Genomic DNA, 26236 nt, shown 5'->3' on the forward strand with positions numbered 1-26236 from the left:
TATAAGAAGCCTAATTAAATTCTCTTATAAATCTGGAAGAGGAATAATAAAAAGAAGACTAAATCAGTGCCTACAGGTGGAAATTTCACTTGGTAACTGCCCTCTGAACTCATGAGAAAGATAATGTGTGGAATTTTGTTGAGTAATGGCTGGCATGTGACTGCAGAAAAAACAATAGACCCCCTTGGAAAAATACTGAATATTATTTTTGTTTAAAATTTTATTGTGTTATTTTTGAATGGATAAATATCTGAGCTGTAATTATAAATACAGTCCACCACACTTCTTTTCCAGTATCCCTAGCCATGCACCCAAACAAAAATAAATAAGGCTGACTATGGGAATCTTCACTGAACGCAGTGTATATATGGGCCAATATGCAATAGAACAGTGAGGAACATGACAGAATAACAAGGGAAGAGATTAAATGCCAGTGATTCTATACTGTGAGAGAAAAACTTTCTTGATGATATAATACTCTTCCTGTATTACCTGATGCAGGTCTAATGTAAAGAGATGCTGCATGCTAGTCAGAGTAGCACCCTAATATAAAAGGTGAAGGTCGCATTTCACCCTTTGCAGTAGTCATACAACTTATTAAAACTTTGTCATTTAAAGCAGCGTGCAGTGAGACACAAGCACATGCAGCCATAGAATAGAAAGTTGTTGAAGTCTGTGGAATTTTTGCCAGGGACTTCAGTGGGGCTGAGATTTTTTCATACAGTTTGTCTCTTCCTCTGATTCTTGTTCTGCTGTGCTATTCAAACAACCCAGAATACTTCCCTCTTCCTACCTCCCTCACCAAGGCAGGAGGAGACATAAAATCTCCTTTTTGCAGGTAAGTGGGTAGATCTTCAAGGTGCCATAAAATGAACCTGAGCACAATCCCAAACAGTCTCTTACATGCCTAAAATACAACTTAGGCAAAATGTAGGTGCATACTGAAGGTCACACAGAAAGTCCTGCCAATCTCAATTAAGGGTCTCCCAGGCATGTATGTTGCTGGGTGTCACTTCCTTAGGTGTCCAGTAGGTATCTGTCTACTGTATGTGTCCTGAGGGTTCAGGAGAACCTACTGCAGGTCCTGAGGGTTCACGAGAACATGAGTCTTGGTCTTGCCAGAGAACTAAAGAATGAGAGGCACCAATTTCTGCCCCAAGAGACAAGGCTTCAGCCTCATTTTCCTGGTCTCTGTCTGAAGCAAAGTAGTGCTATCACGTTTTTGTTTGGTTTGGTTTGGGTTTGGGATTTTTTTTTTTTTTTTCAACATGTGGCAGAAACAGCAACAGCCTACTTGTTTTACATTTTGAACTGGTCCTGCTACAGGGTTACATAATTAAACCATTCCTATTTCTTTGCACAAGCTGGCCCTGCCTACTTCATACCCTGTTGGATCAGAACCTACGGGGTTTTTCCCAAAGGTCCACAGGACCATAACATAAGAGTATTCTGGGTTTTGACAGGAAATGAGATCCCTCCTGCTTATTTTTTGGGGTACATAGTGCTAACTAGAAGCTTTTGAATGTGAAGGGGTGTAGTTTCATTACTCAGGATCAGCTTACAGTAAAGCAGTTCCCCATCTGGCTTGGAAAAAGGACAAAACAGGCTCACCTCCATCTGCAAAAGACCATGTCAGCATATACTCTTGGTCTCAGCATTCTCAGCCACTTCCTTTCAAACACGACAACCGCTGTCTGCCTTTTGTGCAACTGCCTGGCAGCTTGAATGCTTTGGGAAACATAAGTTTTCAGTTCTCTTGATTTTGAAGGTCCCTTAAGGAGACTCTCACTGAGAAAGAGGAGGTAGCAGGGAAGAGGACCACATCCTACACATCTGAAGTGAACATCAGTGCAGTCAAGGAGTCTGTAGTTGCAGAAATAAATAGATCAAAGGCGAGGCGCTGTTTTAACATTGTGTGTAGATAGAGAGGGCCAAATTTCAGACTCTCATTCTTAGTGGAAATACTTATTACCTTTGTACCACTCATGGCACTCCTTTCTGCCACCTCTGGCTCTATGATCTGTGCTTTCTGCTGCATAGCTAACCCAGATAGCAGAGAAAACAGAAGCACTCTCTCTTCACTATTCCCATTCTCACTTATATCCTTCTGATGAAACAACTATCTCTACATTATTGTAGAGTCTGCTGAGATGGAGCTCGAGTTCCACTTCTGGGGCTCATATTCAACTGGTTATTAGCTAAGAGCAGTATCACCACGAACCTCATCCCAAGCCACCTGTCTTCAAATGTGCAAGTAAGATAGCTAAACACAGGACAGCTTGGTTCAGAAGCTGACGTTCAAAGGCGCATTTAACTGCAGATCTGATGTGGGGTGAAACTCCCCTTACTGGGATTTTTTATTGGCTTCAGTGACATACTTAGCTCTCTGTGCCTATGCTTAGGGTATATTTATATTGGTGAGAATAGACAGACAGGAGCAGGCAGAGGTCTCACTGTACTCATCTTCAAATGGTTAAGTGCTAGATTTTGCCAGTCAGTGTCAAGGGAATTTTCAACTTTTTCTACTTGCACGTTGCCTATACCTTAGCCCATGCCTGTGACCTAACCTGGAAATTTACTCACTGCCAGTCCCTAGGCTGGATCTTCAAACTGTTGGTCAGTGGAGACTCTGTGTGGGCAGCTTGTGTGGACACACTTGAATTCTGTTGAGGGCCAGCTGTTAGCACAAGCAAAATGTGAGCAGTGGCTTAGACTGACCTTTGCCCAGGTTATAATGGGCTATTATAATAGCCATTTAACCTGTGCCCTATGTCCTTGAAAGCCAGGCTCTGTGATGACAAAAATGAGAGGTCAGTATGCATCAAGGAACCTGCTGCTCCTCCAAGGATCAGCAGTCATCCCCACAGTTACCCAGTGACAGCAGCATCCAACTATGGCTCTTCAACACTCCACTCCCCTCTTATACCTTGAAAAGCCCTGGGGACCTGGTCTTCCTTCTCTTCCTTGAGGCAACAATGCTGGATTCTGTGACACTGCAAGACAACTTGGCGTGTCCCATGCATGGTGTGGTATGCTGTCACACTCCAAATGTGCCAGTCACTCAGAAGCTTGGGCTGAGAGACAGAAGCAAATATCTGAATGGTGGTATTAAGCAAAACCACAAAGAGACAGCACATCAAGGCTCCCCCTCAGCACACAGTCACTACCTCAGTGCTGAGATAGATTCACTCCAGGGAAGGTGGGACCCTGCTTCCTCACCAGCCTGTCTGATGTCTCACTGAGAAGAACATGCTTCTCCTGACAGTGTAACAAGTGGCACCAGTTGAGAAGTGGTTTAAAAAGCCATCCCTTACTACCTCTCAGATAATTGTTGGTGCCTTCAAGCAGAGAAACCTGACAGAGTATGTGCCATTTGGATCACAGCGTCAGGAGAGTCACAAAGCTCATCAGGACAAATCCATAGGCAAATATCCAATGTACACAGAGCTTTAAGGGTCTTGCTCAGCACTGTGAATTTTTATTCAAGAACTAAGCACCCTCTTCCAGGTATCACATAGCTGGCTGAGGACTGCTTTTAGATGAGATTTTCTGCTGATCAGGGTAGAGAGGTGGACGCACTCAGCTGTGTCCAGAAGTTTGTCCCCCTTCCCCTTTTCCTGCTTTCCCCAGATGGTACAACCCAATCAGTTTTGCAATTTAACTCTGATTGCTTTTTGACTTCCAGAAAGTTATTCAGGTTTAAAGAGAAGAGTCTTTGGAGCTAGTCTTTTCTGCATGGCTTCTTGGATTATCCCTGGCAAATTGTATTGGGTAAAGCTAGGAACAGCTAGAGAGGAACAGCTAGAGAGCTCATTTTAGTTGTTTGTTCCTGGGATTCATGTTGCACTGTAACAGGTTAACTACTGCCTCCATGAGGGTCTTGAAAAGGGAGAGGAAAATACAGAAATACCTCAATTGCACCCCTGGTCTGCCCCTACTAGGCTCTTCTAAATGGTTTCTGTAGGAACAGATGGCACAGGAATTGGCTCTGTCAGCTTTGTATGAGCTAGGAACTCCCTTGTGCCAAGGGAATCCTTGAATGAGGAGATTCAGCAGCTCCCCAGCTCCTTTGAAGTGGGTCAAAATAATTTAAGAATCTGGCCCATTGCAGCCTCATTTCCTCTGAAAATTGTACCAAATTGAGGGGGTGATGGGGAGATGAGAAGATAGAGAATAAAATTTCAAAGAGGATCAAAATATGCCATTTTAGCTCTTGTATGTATAAACATGCATAATATGACATTTTGTTTAGACAGTTATTTAAAAAGAAACTTACAATCTTTTTAATTAACAAAAATGCAAAGGAATAGGCTATAAATATGAACACAGGAAGGTAGGAGTTGACAGCACACAGCCTTCCAGACAATCTTTTTTTCAGTTGTTATGGGGTATAATAAAATTCTGTTTTCCTTTGCAAATTTTCCATAATGATTATGTTTGTTTTAGGTAACAAATTAACTGTAGGTGACATTTTTTTTTTTCCATGTATCATGTCATGTGTCAGAAGCCCTCACCTTACAGCAAGAGTGGGAATAGTAGATGAGATTAAAAGATGAAAGAGAAAGAGAGAGCAAGATCAGCATATGGACAGACCATACCTGAACGGTGGATGTGATATACCATCTAATTTATTCTGCTGCCACTATTAAAACATCTCTGGCACCAAGTCTCATTACCTTACCTCACCTTACCTCTGCCATTCTGCTGCTGCCCACTTCACTTTACCTCTGCTGCCTGTCTGCCTGGCTTGTGAAATGCTAAACAATTTTGGTATTTACCTGTTTATGATTAAATTGCAAAATGATCTGTTTAGTTCTGTTCTAAATTAAGGTCTACATTAAATGTCATAGCATTTATCTTTCATAAAATGAGACAGCAAGGACACTAATTTCCCAGGCACTCAATCACTGCCCGGTGCCACCGGAGAGAGTGGCTGTGGAGGCGCGTGCCCGCCATTCACAGCCAGCTTGACAGCACCCAGGCGGAATCATAAAAGTCAATTAATCATTAAAAGCTGTTACCAGCCCGTATTGAGCTGCTGTGGCACAAAATGTTAATCAGCCCCACATCAATACCATAAATTCCTGCAAATTGGAGCGGTCGATAACGCCGAGGCCCGGCAGGTCGATGGGAGGGCGCGAGGCCTCCCCGCCAACATGGTGGCTGGGCAGCCGCCCTGTCCTGTGCTGGCCCGCTGGGGCTGAGCAGGTGCTGATGCATCACTGCCCCTGATGGGTCTGTCAATAACACGGAGCAGCGAAGGGCAGCCCTCACAATTTAATCGCTTGAGGCGCCGTGTGTCACTGCATATGTGGCAGCTTAAAAGCAGGGCCAGGTCAGTTGCTGCCCAGGGACGGGATGGGGCGGCTGGCGCCGTGCGCCATTAACCCGGGCGCTGCTGTGGAAGGAGTCACCTGGAGCTCCCTGGCTTAGGAAACTGTTCCCTGCTGGGTTATAATGTTACTCATGAATTGTTGTGGAGTTGTTCATTAATTCCCTGTGGGCCCAGGGATGGTGTTTTTTATTAGCCTCTGGTGCACCGCTGCCAGGCTCCCATGAAATGGGGCACATGGAGGTGTGGGCAAAAGGGGAAGGTCGCTTCTGCCTTGGCACCTGCCTAACACTTTTACCCACATGGCTATTGCTGCTGTGGAAGTATGAGCAGTACAAGTGAGCCGCCCCTGCAGAACAGAGCTCCCCCTCTGAAGCTCTTCAGGCCTCTCCTCAAAGCAGCCCCTATGTTTTCCAGTGTTGGCTGCACCAAAGACTTCATGTGGCTTCCTTGCTTCCTCGCTGCCTTCATTCCCAGGGCCAAGGAGGACTCCTGGCCTTCCCACCCAGACATGCAGAGCAGACTGGGCCATGTGGATGACCCTCTAGAAGAGAAGTGAGTGCCACGGAAAGGACTACATCCCTAGGGAGTAGGACTCGGTTCCCTGAAGGGATCTCAGCAATGGCCTGGATGCCTTCTGCTGCTGCTTCTCCTGGGAGGGGAGAGATCCCTGTCTGCCATCCACAGGGCTGCCGAAAGCTTGGCTGAGCGAAATCAATTTATCTCCTGTTACTGTTATTAAATCTGACCTGAAGTGGGGGAAAAATAGCATTTTTAGGATTGCAGGATATTAAGAAACCTCTTTAGAGATGAAAGAAATGCCCGGTACCATTACTCCGGGGAAGGATTGTGTTCCACTGGTTTCATTGTCATTTAACATAGAACATAATGGTTAATGCTGAATAAAATAATACTCATGTTGATTATTTTAATAGTCTCAAAGTATAACTTTTTCTCTGGACTGCAGTTATCTAATCCATGTGCTGTACATGCACCGGCAGTATTTTGTACTTTTCCACGGTACAGATATGATGGTGCCATTAAGTTCAGGCTGAGAAGCTATTGTGTGTATCTCTAATACAATCGTTCCATACTCTATGGAAAATGGAAAATACACGGATCTACAGACATGCTAATCCCCAAGATTTGTACATTTTTAAAGATTAATAAAAAAGTCCATCTTATTATTATCCAAGTTATAGGAAACATCAAAATAAATTAAGAATCCTACTGCAAAGAAATCCCCTATTCAACATATCGAGACAGGATGATGTTATGAGTGTTCAGACAAAGGTAATACAGTCCCTCTATTTAATTGCCCTGACACCGTGTTCAGTTCCTCCAGCTATACTCTGGGAGCTAAAAAACCCCTCTCATTGTTATTAATTGTATTCCTTTTTAAATGTAATGTCATATTGCTGTGAACTGAGCTAATGAAACACACTCATATTACCAAAATAGGTATATTTCTTCTTGTACAACACATTCTATCAAAACTGTCTGCTAAAGACATTGTGTTAAAGACCTTTCATAGAGCTTTATAAAGAATATCTCAGCTACTCCAACATTTCTATTACATGATCATTAAAATACCCAAGAGAATGAAACAATATAGTGTGGATCCAGTTATCATATAAGACTTTAGAAATATTATTAATTCCTGCCACTGATTTATGTTAATACTAATGCTAGATTACATGCTATGGCTACTAAACAGCCGCTGAATACCAATTTACACAGACAGTCCCTGTCCTCTCTGTGAAAGCTGCACTCTTCGGTTATAATGAGAAGCTGAATTATTTATCTCTCTTTATCCTACAGTAGTTCACTTGACCACAAACACTTTTTTCTCCCCTGTTTCTACCACACATAAATGCATGTAAACATGACATAATAACAGCTACTATCTTTGCCTGTTTCAGCCACATGAGATCTGTCAGAGGATGGAAGAAAAAGTATTGCCTAGTGCTGAGCAGGAATGGGGTATGAGGTTGCCTAAATGACACCTCACCTTCGGTATTTTTAAATGCAGGTCCAGTGTAAATCACAAACTGAGCAATACAGAAGACTTCCTTGCTGATGGTTTCCACTGCTGGCAGCTTGTCTCAGGTGCGCACTGCTTTTCTCAGGTCTAGCTGGGTGTGAACAGATCCTCTGCAGCACATGCACAGGCTCTACTCACTCTAAATAAGACTCCAGGCAAAGCCAACAGCCTGGGCAGGATCAACTACTGGTCCATTTTGGATATTCATGCAAGAAATCAATTGCAGAATATTCTGAGTCAAAGAATATCCTGAGTTGGAAGGCACCCACAAAGACCATCGAGTCCAGCTCTTAAGTGAGTGGCCCATACAGGGATCAAACATGCAACCATGGCACTATTGGCACCATGCTCTAACCAACTGAGCTAATCTCATCTTTTTCCTAATCAAGAACAGAGGTGTGGCCAAAGCTCTTCGACATGAGGGGTGAGTACTGCATCCACAATGTTGCTGAGCAGTCTGTGGCATTTCTGTGGGAGTACTTTTAATCTGTCTGTAGCACCTGTTCTGTAGTCTTCAGTGCTGGGTTTATGCATTATTGGTCAGAATGCATTTTTCTCCCTTTATATGTGGTACATGTAAATTGAATTCCATCTGTGATATTTGTATGCTGTAGCCTCACTACCTGCTGTCTCACTCTACACTTTGACTGGCCTTGGCTCATTCAGAGGGTAGGAATACAGCTCTGCTGAATTAGTTCTGAGAACCCCTCGTGAATGTTCTTTGGGGAGCATCTGTTTTCCTGTTTCCAAAATAAAGAAGCTCACGCTGCATCTTGGACAGTTCTTCTGTGTCTTTTGCAAGTAGCAGTGAAAAGGATGTGCTTGGTCATGGCAGCCATCCTCAATGAGGAGGCATACAGATTCCCATTGTACACTTACTGCTTGGTGACCCAGGCTTCAAACAGAGCTCACAACTCCATGTTTCTTGCCATATGGAGTTTCAGAATGCCATTTTACCTGGTGACAGGACAGGTAGGAACTTGATCTGAGCTGCTAAGGATCCATAATGGCAACAGAGTAGCATGCTGTAAATGGGAGATGGTCAGCTATGGAAAGAGAAAAAAAGAAAAACCATTCATGGAAATTTGAACCACATATTAGTTGGCAAGGAAGATGACTATTGTTATTCTCAGGAAATGCTGAGGGAGGGGTTGAAAAGGTTATTTAGAAATGTACAATCCAAATTACTTTTGTTAGACAGTTTGAAATGTGAATAATGGAAAAGAGAGAGAGACAGTTCACAAGGCAGCATGTACATTTGGAAGACTCTGGTACTCCACTACCTGTAGGTATCAGATGCACAAAGCTTGGGCTCTATCAGGACCGGTAGAGGACCTATAGCTGTATTCTTGACATTCCAGTTACAAATTAGTTGAGAGGCATATTTTTCCACTGTGCTTTTAACCGTCATTCACTGCACTGGTTCACTGCCGGTGCCACTCAGCTAATAGGACATTCCATGGTGGGTTTTCCCACAAGCCCCTGCGTGTGCATTCTGCAAGTGCCTCAGTTATCCTAGCAGGTAAACCTACCAAGGTCAACAGAACCATCATGTTAACTGCTATCCAAGTTAGTGACTCTTTTGCTGCCAATTTCAGCCATCATCTAGAGCACCAAAGTTTTTCACCAGAAAAAAACTGAGGAGTACAAATAGAAGGGTGAGATTTTTATCAACATCCCTTCCTCTCACTTCCTTTCAAGAGGTTGATTAGGGTAGGCAGAATTATTTGTAAATATGTATGATATGTGGATGTTTGAAACCACAGAAATTGATATACTTATGTAATTAAAAGCCAGTATCACTGTAAAGACTTGAATCTCAACAAGAACTCTTGTGGTGAGCTCTGAAATACTTCCTTCACTGGAAGGATGTAAACAGAACATTTGTTGTTGGGCCACAGGAGAGGGGACCTCAGAGTCCAGCTGTGGAATCTGAAGATGGAGACTCTGTTTGGCTGTGCTGCTGACCCACACTAGCTCTATCTTCCCTTCTTCCTGCATGTGGTTTACTTTGCACACATCTTCTTGGTAAGCTAGGATGCCTGCTGACTAATGACCTGCAGCCTAATCACCTGCAGGCTCCTGAAACTGAAAGGGAGGGGAGAAGGACATCGCTGACAGAGAGGCAGAAATGAAAGAGGAGGGAGGAGCAAAAGTGGCCCAAAACCAGTATGGTTTGAGCCTTTGCACCTGGGAGCTTTGGAAGCAATGTTGACCATATACTATGAACCAACTCTCTTTTTTAGCCAAGGAAGCCTAGCCCTGCACTATTCAGTGATGCTATTGATATGGTGCCTCAGAGGCAGACTCCAAATTCTAATTAGTAATAATAATTAGTAAAGTTCAGTACCCCAAAGATGGTATTATAATTTAGGAAAACAGAAGGTCAGATTTTATGTGTTATAAATTAATCTAACTCCAAAGACTTCAGTACCACACTATAATTTGTATTATCTGATCTACTTGTTATGGTTGCAGTGGCTACCGTGACAAACCATTTTTCTTTTGGGGAGCAAACGTGTAGAGGTGGACTTTAGCCTTTTATGGCAGTCTAAACCTAGAAAAATTCTATTGAGTTTGAAGGATTTACACGGTATTGACAATGTAAGAAATGGGGTCAGAATCAAGACAGTAAAGAAGTGCCATTTAGCATCTATCAGAGTTGATGAGGGCTTACCTTGTAGTATTTAAAACCATGGATATTTTAGTCAGATAGGGAAATGCACTTTCTTCAGAGTCCAATTTAACAAAGTCTAATTTCAAAAACTGAAGTCCTGTTCTCCTAATCTGAGTGACTTTAGATACATATGGGAATATCAAAACATGATTGCCCTGAAACTCAATCTTCTTCTTTTTAATTAAAGACAGAATCCTATCTTAGTCACCTGAGAATCCAAAAGATAGTCCAAGTATTTGACACTCAGAAAAACTTTTAAGAGATAAATTATGATGACAAGAGACAAAAAACTACCATCAATAGTAAAAGCAAATTTAAAATAAAATTAAAGATGCTTTAATAATTTAGAAAAAAAAAGCTAATCAATCCTGATCTTAAAATTCTTCCTTCAAGCCAAAAATAAAAGTGTTGCAGCAATTAATTTAAGTTATAGAAAGTCATTACTAGATCTCAACTGTTGTAAATCAGCAGAGCTCAACTGATTTCAATGGAGCTGCAGTAAGATAGGTTAGATAGCAATCTGACCCTCAATTGCTTTGTATTTTTTTCCTAATCAGCAAACAAAATACAGTTTTTACATTAATGTAGAATCATAGAGTCTTAGAATGGTTTGTGTTGGATGGGACCCTTGAAGGTCATCTGATACAACCTCCCTGCAATGAGAAGGTATCTTCAATTAGCTCAGGTCACCCACTGCCCTGTTCAGCCTGACCTTGGATGTTTTCAGGGATGGGTCATCTATAAATCTGTTCCAGTGTTTCATCACCTTCATCATACAAAATGTCTTCCTTATATCTACTCTGAATCTACCCAGTTTGATGTTAAAACCATTACCCCTTGCCCTATAGCAACAGGCCCCACTAAAAAGTATGTTCTCCTATTTCTCATACATCTCCTTTAAGTACAGAAAGGCTGCAATAAGATCTCCCTGGAGCCTTCTCTTCAACAGGCTGCTCTACCTCAGTTCTCTCAGGCTTTCCTCACAGGAGAGGTGTTCCAGCCCTCCAATCATTTTGTGAGCAGGGTCTCATCACAGTGGAGTAGAGAGGGAGAATCACCTCCCTCAATCTAATGACCACGCTTCTTTTGATGTAGCCCAGGACATCACTGGTTTTCTGAGTTGCAAGCACATCTTGCCAGCTCCTGTCCAGCTTGTCATCCATGAAACATCTGTCTTAAGCCTTTGCAGTTCTTCAGTCATAACCTGGTGTTTCTTTTACACCAGATCTCTCAGTTTCTCTGTTTTAACAGTTTTAGAAGTAAGAAAAATTATTGAGGAAACTCTTTATTTAAATTAAATTCTGCAACTTTGACAAAATATGTGTCTTTTACAACACATTCACCACCTTCTCCTGACTTCGAAGAAGAACTAGGCAATGCAAAAGTATTAATCTCCTGGCATAATTTTTTCGGTGTCATTCAGGCTAACGTACATAGGAGCGCACATGCAGTCACATAGCCTATATTGCTCGACAGGCTTTTGTTAGAAAAGTTTTACTGGGCATTCCATTTTTAAAGTGTGTTCATCCCCAGTAATGCTGTATTGAAAAAAGAGAAATTGAATACAGTTGAGATAAATAGATCACACTAATATTAACACTCCTCTGGTCCCTGCAGGCAAAAGCTGAAAAAGCATTTCAGGCTCTGGGCTGATGCTGTGAGTGCTGTGCACAGACTTGTGCTTCCAAGGAGCAGTGACTGGTGCAGAGCATGGTTCCTCAAGTGGTCCTTCAGTGCCAGGACTGGAGTTCTGGGCAGTGCTGGCAAAACTGCCTCCACAGCCAAAGAGTGAACAAGGTGGGGGATGCAAGATCTGCTTTTCCTACTAGATGAATGAACTGCTGTACTTCATGGCCACATAAACACCTGGCTAAGCAAAGCATTGCAATGACGTGGAGCTGGAAATGAGTAGTCGGGGGGCTGGAGGGTCAAGAGCTACCTAAGGCCATCTAAATAACACCAAATTTGTCACCAAATAAGAAGCCACACAATCTGCTGCACAATCTGCCACACCATACCACACTAAACTTTCAAGAGCCGTTCCACAGCCTGAATTACAGACGAGAAGCAAACAGGAAGCATAGACAAATGGTGGAGCTCTGGCATCCTATGCCAAACCAATTAAGCAGTCAGGCCCATCGGTAAAATAGTCTGGAAAGAAAACAGCTTTGTGCCCTTCCTGAGTACAGCACAAAGAGAACTGGGAATACTGTGCGGCTGGAAGGAGACCCAAGCCAACCAGCAAATTGCAATGTGGTGGCTACACTGAGTTCTGTCCCCTCAGTGCCCTTGGTTTCACAGGTATAGAAGTCCCCAGATCACTTCCTAATAACTTTTCACTGAATGCAATGAAAATGAAACCCATGTAGTTTTTCTCTCGTCGACAGTGGAGCTTTTAAAACTTGGGCATATAGATATGCAATCCTATTTTGTGCTGTATTCTTTTCCATTTTCAGGTCTGGTTTATGGTCATAGCAATGGTAGGAGAAGGATAGAATGTCCCTTACATTTTAACCATCAGGTTGCCATTGTGAACATTAAATAGCATTCTGCCGGCTTTAAAATAAAAAGCACCAGCAAATATTTAATGCTATATAAAAATTAGAAAAGTCTGGAATTGTCTCTCATTCGCTAACCTTAATCATATCAACCTGTTCACATACATGAGTGTATCAAATGCCAAAAGCCTGCTGGGAACCCATCCATGTGCCAGCTGGTATGCACTGTATTTGATCAGGACTTTTTTCATATGGGAATCAATGAAAGAGCATCCACAGCCGTTTGACAAAAAAAGATGAAAACCAGCAAACACAACTGGAATTCTCTGAGAACAAGCACACATTCTGTGTGTTCATTTATTTTCCCACAAACAGGGAGATAGACAAAAGGATGCAGCCTGTGAAAGCCGTGCTTATCTAGGACAATATCACTGGGGCATAATATATTATTGCAGAGAAAGCACATGTACTTCCAGTTTTCACCAGGAAGAGAAGCTAACAGTCTGAGTACATGGAGCAAGGCACATAGATTGACAAGGAATTTTGTTACCAAATGTTCATCACCCCTTGAAGAAGTTATGTGCTTTGCTGCACAATGGTATCATTTTTTTCCCCACAGAAAGTGGAAAGAAATTCAACACAGTGGAGGAGCAGATCAGCAAGCAAGGGGCCCATAGTTATGCCTACTAATGTCCTCTGCAGCTCTTGAGAGGGAAGAGGGAAAGGGAACCTGTTATTCCTGCTTGGCTCATTAAATGTGCTCTGTGCCATCCTGTTGAATGCCTTTCCTTCCTGCAGCTGAATAATTTTTTGACTGAAAAATGAGTAAATTTTACACTAGAAACTTTCTCTTATAATACAACATTGGTGAAAGACAAGTAGGATAATACATGGGTTTAAAGTTTCTTCTCGCTTTACTGGTCTTACTGCTTTCAACCTTGCCCACTGTTTTTGCTCCTGACCAATATGCCAGCAGCTGTTTCCTTTCTATTGCTGCTTTTCCCTGAGTAGGTAAAGTGAGGTCTCTCTTAGCACTGAATTCTGCACTAAATAAAATTCTGCCTTTTTAATAATGAATCCTTCCAATTGTCTCAGGGGCCACACACACAATTAAGAACAATATGAAAGTTAATTAACACAGGATAATAATAAGGTTATGAATGTCACAGGGAACTCTGAATACAGGCCCCCCACAGCAAATGATTTGGGAACTAGAGTGAAAGCCAGCTGCTAACACTCAGGTCCCAGAAACCCAAGTGGCATTTCAACACCTGACCTCAAGTATCAAGGTACCGGAAGGAAAGAAAAGATGACTGCCAAGCAATTAAAACCCAAGTGCTGCAGATCTGTATAGGGTAATGCTATAACAGGGAATTATATCCATAGGTGGTGATGGAGGGACTGGAGTCTGGGCACTAAGAGTTCTGAATGCCTGCAGCCTGCCCAAGGCACCACCTGTGGGGCCACCACAGGTTACATTAAAGGGACATTTCTCAAAGGGCATTCCTGTGCTAGTCACTATGATGGTCACAAACCTGTCCTTTAAACTGCAAAACCCACTTCTGGTCACATAAGGTGTTATCTGTTTTACCATGTGTGTCTACATCCAGAGTGCGTTCTGCAGTCCTGGAGCACCTTCAGACATTGCTTGGGAACACCGAAGAGTACACCTTAAGTAGCATCACAAGTACAATCTTTATTACCAAACCAAAAAGGCTACAATAAGACAAAAGGGTACTGGGTAGAGAAAAGAAAGAACAAGTGCTGCAGACAGCATTTCCATTAGGGGAAAATACTCACTTGCTGAGATTTAGATAAATCTTCATTACAAAATCCAAGCACAAAGGTAGACATCTGAAGTGTGGTTAAAGTATTTCCACCCTCTTGCTTCTCCTGTCTTTTTCCCTCTCCCCAAGGAGCCAACACAGCTCTGGCAGTGCACACTGGCTGAGAAATGGGCTTCTATTCCTTAGACTGAAGTCATGTGCGTGTGTCTTCTCATTTAAGCTCTTCCATTCTGTTTCTTTCAGAGGCTGAGAAATCTGCTTTTGGGGAGAAGATAAAAAAAAAAAAAAGAAGCGGGGAAGCTCATTAGCAATTTGTTTAGAATTTGAATGTCAGCATAGTCACTTATGTCTAAGTGACTACAAAATGTATGCGAGTACTCTGACTTTCAGCAAGATACAGCGTTCTAACATCAGAATGAACAATATAATTACTGTGTGTATGAAGACATATTGGTCTCCGTATAATGAGGTATTCAAATCTGCTCCACTTGAATCAGATCACAGAGATATATTAAACACACATGGCGAAAGAATTCAGTGTAAGGGTAACCATGTGTTCTGCCAAGTCTTTCTATGCATGAATGGGCTGCCAGGGCACCACAGGCTACAGACAAAGTACAGGAGAGCTGTGTTCAGAGGTAGGGAAGTGAGGTTGCAAAGGTATTTCCTCTTCATTCCCTCGAACATGTGAGTGTCTCCCATTTCTCTTCCTCTTTCACAGGCCGGTGCACCTCAAAAGCAATTCCACCAGAATTTACTGTAACATTACTGTATCATGGTTCCTTGGTACAGTTTATTACTGTGTATTTACAGCACCCAAGAGTGAGCTGGCTGCCTGAGAGGGGTAGCGATTGCAAAGGCTATTCTCAGTTTTGGTTGCAGAATTGTTTTCACAAGTTTGCGACATTCTGAAAAACATGCCTCCTTTTCCAGCGCCACTGCAGCTATTTTCAAGCGGAGGTGCTTGAACTTGCTGGCTGATGGCAGCGTGTGTGTGCCTGATAGGTGCTGAGGATTGATTGACACATTGGGAAGCCAAGGCTTGGGCCCCTTGCTGTGCCTGAGATCGTGAGTACGATCAGGAGCAATCATTGTCAAAGCATAAAATGTCAATTTTTTGGCAGTGTTATTTCAACATCTAGATACTATGAAAAACATGGTAAGATGAAAACAGTAGCTGTTTTGCTTACTTGTAGAATTGTTTAAGCGTGGATACCATAGCAGATTGAGTTACACCCAGCTGCCAAAACAGACACGGAGAATGTTTCTGTGGGTCACGGAAAAGACTGAGCATGCCGTTCCTTGGGTGGCTGAGCTACTGCAGAGACCCCAGTGTGACAGATCAGAAAAACACAAATTAATCAAGGCCATGATTTCAGTTTCTGCCACTCACAAGTGAGCCTGTGGTTAGACGGACAAGTTTCTCTGCTCAGAGTGTTGACTGATTTTAAAGGAAATTTTGTCTTGCTATTTGTTCCCAGGGCATGTGATATTTATGACGTACTAAAAATGCATTTCTTTGGGTACAGCTGCTCATATGTCTGTTGAGTACATGGGCATTATCAGAAGATGCTTCTCTTCCATATGTTGATGGAGGCAGAATTTCAGGGTGGCAGGAGCAAGCTGGGAAGGCAGGAGGAGTCCTTGCTCCTCTCTTGGCAGACAATGTTTCAGCATTCTGCAGAGCACTTACCAAGAATAGGATGGCAACTCATAGAGAACATAGGTTCTGGGGAGAAAACCTCAGTTCATGTCGCTGCCAGTGATACAAACCTAGTGAGAGATTTATCAGGAGAAGCCTGTCCATTTTTCAGAAGTGAAAACTCACTTGGTTTGAAGTAAAAAAGAGAGTGAGACCTATCTATCTGTTCAGGGAACCACAGCTGCCAGAAGGAAAGGTGTTAGATGTGGTTACCAAACCCAATTCTTTTTGAGGCTTCAGTGGTATCTAGGGAAGGGGAAGAGTTGAAAAGATTTGATGGGAATAGCATGTGTACAACATCTCTGAGAATAAAGCTCAGACCTTGTACTTTATTTCACTTAAAGATGTCCTACAGAGTTTATTTGTGCAGAACTGGTGAGGTAAAGCTGCAGTTTTAGAAAAAGCAAACTATGCATGGTTCCTATCTTCTTTTGTTTCATACAACTCTTTGAAGTCTATATGATGTTTCAAATACTGAACTTGGATTCAGATGCCAAGCTCAGGTTTTAACACACATTTGAATTCATCTATGTAGAGCTAGACTACTGAAAACCTTTTCTCACAGCAATATTTTAATAATTAAATCAGCTATAACCCTATACCTCAACCCATTGAAAAGAAAACCTACACTGTACTTTAGTCTGAAAAAAAATACACATTCTTGCTTTCTAAAAGCAAGTGTAGAAAAATTTATTTAGCACAATTGAAGATTTCTTCTTTTCATGACATAAGGCTGCCTTTCAGTTTCACCAGTTTTGTCTGAGGGTATGGAAAATCAAAAAGAGACGAATAAGCAGACAGTTAAGCTGGATGGATGGACTGACTTCATCAGACAATGTTTGTCTAACTAAAAACTCCCTTTCATCATTAAAAGAGTTCATATTTTCACCCTGTGGAAGTGGTTAGCTTTTAATTCATACAAGAGATGCTAACAAAAAAGAGGAGGTATTTTTTACAATTCCAGCCCCAAAATAATACTGCTAAACAATACATAATTCATATCTCTTCAGAATTATGAATGTGGTCAGAAATAAATAGCAGCACAGCCATTTAAGATCTATTCTCATTGAAAAAATGTAATTAATTGGTGTTATGCACAAAATATTTCTTTGAGGGGGGGAGCAGCATTGCTTTAATTACAAGTAATTGTTCTCAAAATCATGCCGCTCATAAGTTTTGCAGGCTAGACAGTGATTATGCATCAATACACTAATCTATCACCTTCATTATTTTAGTCATCTGGGTGTGATCATCAAATTTTGGAGTGTAATCCAGACAAGAAACCAGACATATCTCATGCTTATGTTCTTTCCAAATCGGTTTGTTTTAGAAGCAGTTTGCACTGGTCATGCAAATTGCAATGCTTTTGTTTCAAATAAAGGTGGTAACTTAAATTAAATTCCCCTCTGTATATGATTAGATGATGACAATGGAAAGGATATTCTTGTGACTCACAATGTCCTGGAGGGCATTCAGGAGACCCCAATATTTCTACATTTCACCACAGACTGTCTTTGTAGACAGGAGATTCCCCTTTATTAATTTTGTTCAAACTGGCCAGGGGAATCAGCTACTGGACAGACCAAGCAGGCTGACCAGCTCATTGCTTTCTTTATCTTAGGCACCACAGTTGTATGATTCCCTCACTGTTCATCTTTACGTGCTCTGTTGCCCTGGATGAATGGCCCAAGCATCCTCCCAATTCAGGAATGCAGGGAGCCTTAAATCATTATTGTTTGTACAGCTTACTATTTGATCAATTTAAATGAAAGTAGCTACCTAGTCACAAACAATTGTTGTTACCATTATTGCTATTAACATTACTAGATGAATCCAGAGCTGTATCTGTCATTAACTGAGGCAGGGCTCATCCCAGCCTTTAGTCATCGCTATCTGAGATACCTCATAAGCACCCATGTAAATCAAACTTAAACAGAGGATTAAGTACTGTCCTGCATAAAGATGGTTTAAGTACATGCTTCCTGAATCAGGGTATGAGCTGTTATTTTACTACCATAGAAAAAGCACTGCTTTTTCTATCTCATTAAAATGAGAGAATGTTTGCATAAATTCCTCATATTGACACACAAGACTATGCCTGTCTCCCTGAGAATTTGGAGATTTCTCTCCCTTTCCCCCAAATTAATAAGTGCTGTCAGCTGCATCGCTAAACACCAATTTGCTGCTTACCGCTAACAAGACCTCCACGTAATGTCGCTAACAGTAGTATCTCAAAAATAGAGCTCTCCTGTTCCCAGCATGTCTGACAAGAATACATTAGAGGCACCTGTCTCTGGCACCAATATTTTGTTTTCTCTTTATCTACCTGGGAAGAAAGAAGTCTAAACAGTGAAATATGCCTTGAAAACAAAGCTAATGTGAGCACAGGAATCTGTTTCCCCATCCTGCATCCCCTGTTTCAGTCCTCTCCAATCGTATAGAGATTTTAGAAAGTAAGTAAACACTAAAATTATATCCATTTGACTGAAAAATTAAAATTATCTCTTTGTTAATAATTTTCATTTGAAAACAATCAGGGACCAGGAAATCTTTTAATTATGTTTGAAACTGTGACTGGCTCTATGCTCACCAAGTCAAAGACATAAATACTGCATTATACTGCAAATATACTGAAAATATCATCAAGCTTAAAACAAGCTCATCATACCCACTATTTACCTGCGTCCAGACCAGTAACAATAGTACAATAGAATCTCAGAACTGTAAAATCTAGATATTTCTTACCCCAAATGACACAATATGCTTCTATATCCTTTCTTCATATTGCAAGAATACCTCTTATCCTGATTAAAACTTGGATAGAGTTAACTTCCTTCCTAGTAACTGTTATAATAGACTGTGGGATAGATTCCTTCAATCCTTAGTTTCAGACATTTGTCCTGTATATTTTGACACCTCAGGGTGATTCCTTGGATCCCTTCAATATCAGTATATGGAAATTGGTGTTTTGAAACTTGATTCATCTAGTGAGATGTAGATGTCAGCCATAGGAGATGCTGAGTTGGTACCTCCTAAAAATGCCTATTTCTATGTATTCAAAAGGCGCCTTAAGTGATGTAAACATTGGATGGAACCAACTATGTTTAGTTACATAAATCTCAGGATTCTGGGAGCTCAGATGAATCCTCAGACTTCACGGGTCTGCTCAGCTGTTTTTATTGGGCTTTACCTCTGTCCATGTGCATTAGTTTTATTTGGATGTCTTCTACTTGAAAACAACTGATTTGTGCCTTTAGCGCTGTGACAATGACAGTGTAAGCTGACAAAGTACTTTCATTGCATGAATGTCTGTCCTATCTAGGATGCTTTGGGAATTCCTTTCAGCTTTCCCTAGCACAGAGCAGCAGGTTTAAATCATCTTATACATGGATTTAATGCTAGATCTGACTCAGTGAGGTTCATATTAAAAATATTAAAAATATGTCCATTGACCAACAAGGAAATAGTGTTGGGTCTCTTAAGTGTGCTGTCATGAAGACAGCCAAGGAAGGCAGCACAATAAATCAATAACATTAATTTCTATTCAATTCATTGACAATAGTTGGGAATATAGATATAAAACTGTTTCCTTTCTTATTCATCTGAGAAATTTTACATGCTATAGGAAAGAAGGGAGTACCCAAACAACACATTAGGGTGGGTTTATCCTATAATTTTTTTGTGTTGCTGTCCTGTGAAAAGACAGACAGTCTCCTCATTCTCCTTATGATTTATATGGTGTTTCACGTAGGATTTCTTGTTTAATGTTCCCTCTTATCCCAACCTGATGTTTGAGTAATGACCATTTGTAAAAGGAAGCAGCAAAATATATTGACTAATTAAATATTCCAAAAAGATTGTTTAACACTTGTTGCAATTAATTACTATTTCATTATACATGTCTCTGCTCAGCTTTCTAGTAGAATTTTCAGACACATGGTTTTAAAGAACCTGGCAGTTCTAAGACAAACTTTGCAGAAGTAGCTCCGATAAATCTTTGTAAGGTAAATATGTAACAGAATGACCTCAGACTAAAATTTCCTTCTTGCCTGTTTTCTTGAGTAAGGATCTAAGTTTGAAAAAGCTGTTTTGTTTAAATGAGGAGTTCACTTTATAAATAATAAAGTCGTATCCATTTTCTTTTACCAAGTTAGTCATCTTTTGACTATTTCATCTCCTCTTAGATCATGTCGTAATAAGAAATAAAGACACTTTATGGACCTAATTTTTCAAACACTTACTTCACTGTATGCCAGAAGCACCTCCCTTGTAGTCATTAGGTCTGATTTCTCTTGTACTTCATTCCTGCCTGGCTTCCAAAAAACATGGGGCATGGGAAGGGGCTGGGGAGCTCTTCTGTCCCTCTCCTCAGGTCTCTTCAAGTTATGGCTTACAACAGTGTTGCCATCTTCTAGGCTCACACAGGTGGAATATGGCACCAAGCATAAGGAGCCCCAAGACTTGGAGAGTCTTGTTTTAGAATTACACACATTTTACTTTAAGTCTCATTGTGAAGAACCCCACACATTAAAACTGGCCCTTTTTCTGTCCATAATCTTCTGTGTTTACAGTTGTTAAGGAAAACAGGTCGAGTCTTCACAAAAATTTAAATTTGATAAAAAAAGGAAAAGCCGCAGTGAAGTGACACTTTGATTATAATTAAAAACTTTTCAGTTGATTTAACAGTTGACTTTAGGCATTTTTCTAAACTGTGGAAATAGCAGTGCTTCTAAGATAATGAACATTGTATGATTTCTAATGAAATCTACATATGCATACATATATAAATATATATATACATGATATATATATACACACTATATATGTGTGTATATATATGTATATGTGGTCTTTATGCAATATATTTATCCATCTACTACATGGATATAGACTCCTCTTAAGTTTACTTAAAAAGAAATCAAATGTGAGGGAAAGCACATTTTTCAAATGTGGCTCTAATTGTCTTTTGTGAATGTTCTATAGATCATTACTGATTGTTTACAAACCTTTTGTGGAATGGCTTTATGGCAATAGAGGGGGTAACATACCTTCATTGTTTATAAAATGACAGCTCCTAATGGACCATATTAGCTTTAACACAAACTATTAAATCCTTTTCATTAAATTATTCTGCGTTCTATTTTGGAATCTTGTTAGCTCTGGGAAGTAGGTGCAAACTCCTAAGGAAACATGAGCACACATTGAGACTATTATAGATAATGTTTATTAAATAAGCCTCTGAGGATGTTTTTCTTGGGTTGCTCTCAAGCATTTTGAAGGAGTCGTGTTCCATGTTTGAGGTCCCATGTTTCTTCCTCTTAAACTATGAGCAGCTGTAGCACATGACCTACTTCTGTAGAACCCTGTAATGATTTCCTTCCTTCAGTGGCTTCAGGAGTCCCTCTTCTGCCCTGTGAAAAAAAGGGACAAATATTTTAATCCAAGCAAAATGCTAAAGCAGGTTTTGTTGGTTTCAGGGAAGAAACTCAATACAGCTACATCACTGAGCGTAGGCCTCAAATTGGAACCATCTGGCCTGCAGAAGCACCATGAGATTGTTGGGAAAGGCATGGATATTTTTGCCTTGGGCTGTAACACATACACCTGCAGAATGGGTAGACATGTTGGCAGACAAGCTGGACTCGTGTAGCAATACAAGCCTTCCCTCACAGCACTGTGGCAGTGCTGGAGTTTGGAAATTACCCATATATATTTAATAAATGCAATCTCTGTACTCCATGCTCTCCAGACAGCAAGTATGAATCTGTGCTTGCCACTAAGTTAATTCATACAGGTCTGCACTCCAAGGCCTGTGTCTTTTCACCCTTCTTGCACAGATAGTTCCTTTGAAGCAAAAATAAGGACAAGGGAAGGAAGACAGTAAGCACAAAATCATGCACTACATCTTAAGGCCGCCTCTTGCAGGAGGTAGCCTCGTGTGATATTTATGTGATAGATTAGATTGAGAAGAAAATTTTGTTGGTAAATATTACAGTTCTTGGAGAACACAAAAGAATGCAGAAGTCAGTGTAATCCATCCCCCCTTGGTGGAAGATTTGTAAAATCTCTAAGCTGGATGCAGAAGGAACAAGAAGCCACACACAAACTCTAAAGGTCATGACTCCAGAAATCGTCAGAAAGAGGCAGTGTCCTAGCCCATCCAAAAAATGAAAATGCATATCACAGAAGCAGAATGTGGTATCCTTTGACTGGAATGTTAACAAATAATTAGGATCACAGGTTTTACCAGTGCTCTGCACAGTGCCCGGTTTTCTGCCTGCAGGCTGGCGGATGGCAGAGCAAAAGACCAGAACGTGGCATTTGCACCTTTGCGATCTGTAGTTGCAAATACTACTTTGCACCTGCAAATTTGTACCCTGCCCCTACAGGCACTCTTCAGATAAAACTCTGAGCAGTCCCTTGGGGCTAAAAGGTTAAGGCCTGTAATAGCTGGACATTATTACTGTGTTATTCTTCTTTCAGCAATATAATGTATACAACATCCAATATCTGCTGCTCGGTTAGAGTGGGTCTGCTCTTGTTATGCAGTAAATACACTGAAGGGGAATAGGTTTCCCCCAACTTTCTATCACTCCACCTGGAAATCACACTGACTATCAAACTTTCAATGGGGAAAGTTTACACCCTGAATCTCAGTCTGTACTTTCCCACACTCCTGAAGAAGTCCAAAGAGAACATTTTGTCCCAGCTCTGCTTTCAATGTACTCTATATTGCTAGCATCTGGAGTCATGTACATGTGCTATCCCAGCCCTGAGCCAGGGAATAAAACAGACAGAACGTATGCAAGATTTCAGTCTAGTCGTTTGCAGTGCTGAATTCTGAGCACTGCTAGTTTCCTAGTTGTCTTCTCTTTAGGAGGTGCTGAAGTGTTTTCAGAGATAAATCCTCAAGGTGACTTTTTAATTGTCTCACTGAGAGTTAAACTTGGGAAGAGATAAAAGAAGACTATGTCCAGTGTGTAAATATCAAGTGTGAAATCTCTAGCTCTCCTTCACCCCATTGTAAATGTGAAGCAGCTCCACAAAAACCTACAGAACAGTGCCAGGGTAAAACAGATAATGGAGACAGCAAAATATTTTTTCTGAGATCTATGGAGTCATTACAGAGATTTTGTGGACAGTCAAATATAACAGGAATAAAAGTGGAGCTATCTCAAAGGATAGTGGTCTGAAATGGCTTCCTCAGTTTGCAAGTAACTCTTACCCGATTTTGGGAAGGAAATCTGATGTGATGTATTGACACGTAAGAAAGATGGGGTATAGTACATATTGCCATAGACAAACTTCCTTCTGGACTCATATTTGATTTCCTTTTGCTTTTCACTATACCTTGGTTCACCTGACCTCACAGCAGCTTCTCACTGCTGTCCACACAAGCCAAGGCAGCTTTGTCTAATATACATCTCCAACAGTTTCCAGTGCTGTTTCAGCAACAAGATGAGAGTTAATGAGGCTCAACACACTTCCTACCATACTTTATGGGGAAAACCCCTTGAGTGAGAGCAGGAAATCCATCTTGTAAGAATTACAACATGGTCTCAGTTTCTCAACTAGAAGCTGAAGAGATTATTGATATTTTTCAAAATACCAAATACTAAGCATGGGGGTTCCCCAGCCAAATATCCCTTTGGTGCAACAGGACAACTTTTCATTCCAGTGTCATTTAGATTTCTGAAATAATTTATTATGTACTTGAAGAATATTTCCTTAAACCAGATTCTGCTACCTCTGTTTATGCAGGCTGTGCAAAGGCAATCCCACTTCTGACAGGAAAAAAAGGTGCTGTTTGCTATGAGGGAAGGAGGGAGGGCAGAATCTGACCCTTCTTTAAAGCCTTCTGAAAGACAGGGAAAAGCAAGAGGGCCCAGGTTTCACTTAGTGCATTTTGACAAATAACTAAACTACCTTGTGATCTCAACCAGTAAACCAGGGAGGCTTACCACAGCCTTGCCGAATGCCTTTAACAAACAGGAATTCCTCCCTCACATTCTGGGAATAACAACAACAAAAAAGAAATCTTTATGAGAGGACAGCAAATGCAGCTGTGAACTTGGGGGCCAGGAAAAAAGGATTTGCAAGAATATAAAGAGAAAAGTACTTTCCCTTAGCAAGTTTTCTCAGCCATCTGGCTCTTCCCGCTCTCCCCTCCCCAGTCCTGGGGGTGATGGTCCTTGCCGCACACTTTTCCAGACACGCACCGAACCTGACACATGGGCTGCAGCCGCAAGCCAAATGTCTGCTTCCAGATGTGCCTGCGGCCCCAGCGGAGATGCTCCCCCATCACACAGCTCGCGACTCCGGGCTGGCAGCTAAACTTTCCCGGGGTACTAAACAAACAAGTGACTGCCCAAATCCTGATCCTTGCTTAGCTTTGCCTCTGCTCTCATTTCAAACAAACACGGGAGAGGTGTTTCCTGCTTGCCTTGATCATGGTTCACAGCACTGGCTGTTACCTTTCTGACCAGACACAGGCATTTCTTCCTGTGGAAACCACAGCATAGGACAGGAGAAGGAAGATCCAGCTAAACACAGATCCTATACCTGCACACAGCCAGACATTACCAGAATCCACATCTGAATTCAAAAGCTGGTGAGCACTTGTGGCCCCATGATTTAGGTGCTGTTCAAGTGTTGCTAGAAGAGTCATGTATACACAGTTTACAAAAACTGAGTTTTTTTATGAGATGCTTTTACCTTTCCATCAGTAAAGGCAATAGAGAGCTCTTTCTCCTCTGGACTTTCAGGCCTTGGATTTCATTTTGAAGTGCTCACAGTCTTTAGAGGTTGACAGAGTTCCAGCTATTGATTTTCTTGACTTGTTCATAAGTTAATATTTACCATAAATAACTTGCTGAGAAAATGAAAAGAAAAACCACATTTTCAAAACTGCAGAAGCTGGTGAGATAATAAAACAGACACAACTTTAAACAGATACTTTAAGAAACATTAAACCTTTTCCCCTCTTTTAAAATTAGTGGTAAAAATTAAAAATGAAAAGCAAGTGCCCCCAAACCAGAAGGGTGATAAGTAGTTTTTATGGTTCAGTTCACTAATGTAGTTATTTTGAAAAAGAAGATATTTTTCTCTTAATTTATGAGCCAGACATGAACTCTTTGGAGGCTGTAGTAAAAAGATGTCCTTAAAAATGACTGCAAAAAGATGACTTTGCTAGAAAATTCCAGCTGGTTCAACCATATCCAGATGCCTGAGAAGCTTAATTTCACCTACTCTTATCAAAGAACAGCCAAGACCAGGATTTCCTAGGAACAAGCACCCTACCAGCAGCAGCACAGCAAGTGAAGCATGTGATGGGCTGCAGCAGCATAAGCAAAGACAATGGCTTTGGCTGTGGGGAAAGGTTGTGCTGCCGCAGCCCAGCTGGTTGTTAACACAGGGCCCTGGCTTGCTCCCCTTCAACCTGCAGAAACTGGAGCTCAGCTTGTAACCCCAATTTGGACTTTGCTAGTCTGCTGCTATGGGGCCCCACACTTGGTTGTCACCATCTGCTCTGGAGATGGCAGCAAACTTCACTCACCCCCTTCCCATCTCCCCAGCCCCTTGCTGGGGAGAGCTGCCGAAAAACTCACTGACAGGGAGGGCAGTGCATGAAAGAAAACACAGAGCCGACAGAAAAATAAAACGCACATGGCAGGGAATAATATTTCATTTGTGTAGTAGCAGCCCTGCTCAAGCAGTGTAAATAAAGCAGGTTACTGAGATGTGAATATACCACTGTTTATAAATACTAGCCCTTCTGCCCAGAGACGTGCGTGAGGAGAGCTGGACACTCGTGAGGTCACCCCACCACATTTTATGATTTACATAAATCATGTCAACACCGTGAGCAGAAACGGCAGGCGAATGGTGCTGCATGAAGTGAACCATTCAGCCTCCTGTCACAGGTCTTAAAACAGGTAGAAGCTGTTAACAGGCCCACCAAATCTCTTAAGATGCAGAGGGGATGAGGGATAATCCAGTCAAGGAAACAAGGCATTCACCCACCCCATGTATCTTAGCTGACAGAGACCTTCTCGAGCTCTGAGGAATAGAAAGCCAGCCAAAAATAGGGTGCTAGCAAAGGCCAGGAGCTAAACTTGTGATTAATATTCACCTTCACAGAGGGTAGTGTGTCCCACCAAGCAACTTCTCTAATGAAAAAAATGCCTGCACGCCTG

At 41.4% G+C, this 26236-nt stretch overlaps 1 long non-coding RNA gene across 1 annotated transcript in view; it reads left to right on the forward strand.

Moving 5' to 3' along the window:
- LOC140684663 (uncharacterized) overlaps positions 1–23135 on the forward strand; it is a 37243-nt gene extending 14108 nt beyond the window's left edge. Inside the window, exon 2 of the long non-coding RNA XR_012057261.1 lies at positions 7365–23135. This is a non-coding gene — a long non-coding RNA (uncharacterized lncRNA). The remainder of the gene's footprint in view (positions 1–7364) is intronic.
- The last annotated feature ends 3101 nt before the right edge of the window (positions 23136–26236 follow it).

The sequence above is a fragment of the Taeniopygia guttata genome, chromosome 1, assembly GCF_048771995.1.
Source record: "Taeniopygia guttata chromosome 1, bTaeGut7.mat, whole genome shotgun sequence".
Classification (NCBI taxonomy): Eukaryota; Metazoa; Chordata; class Aves; order Passeriformes; family Estrildidae; genus Taeniopygia; species Taeniopygia guttata.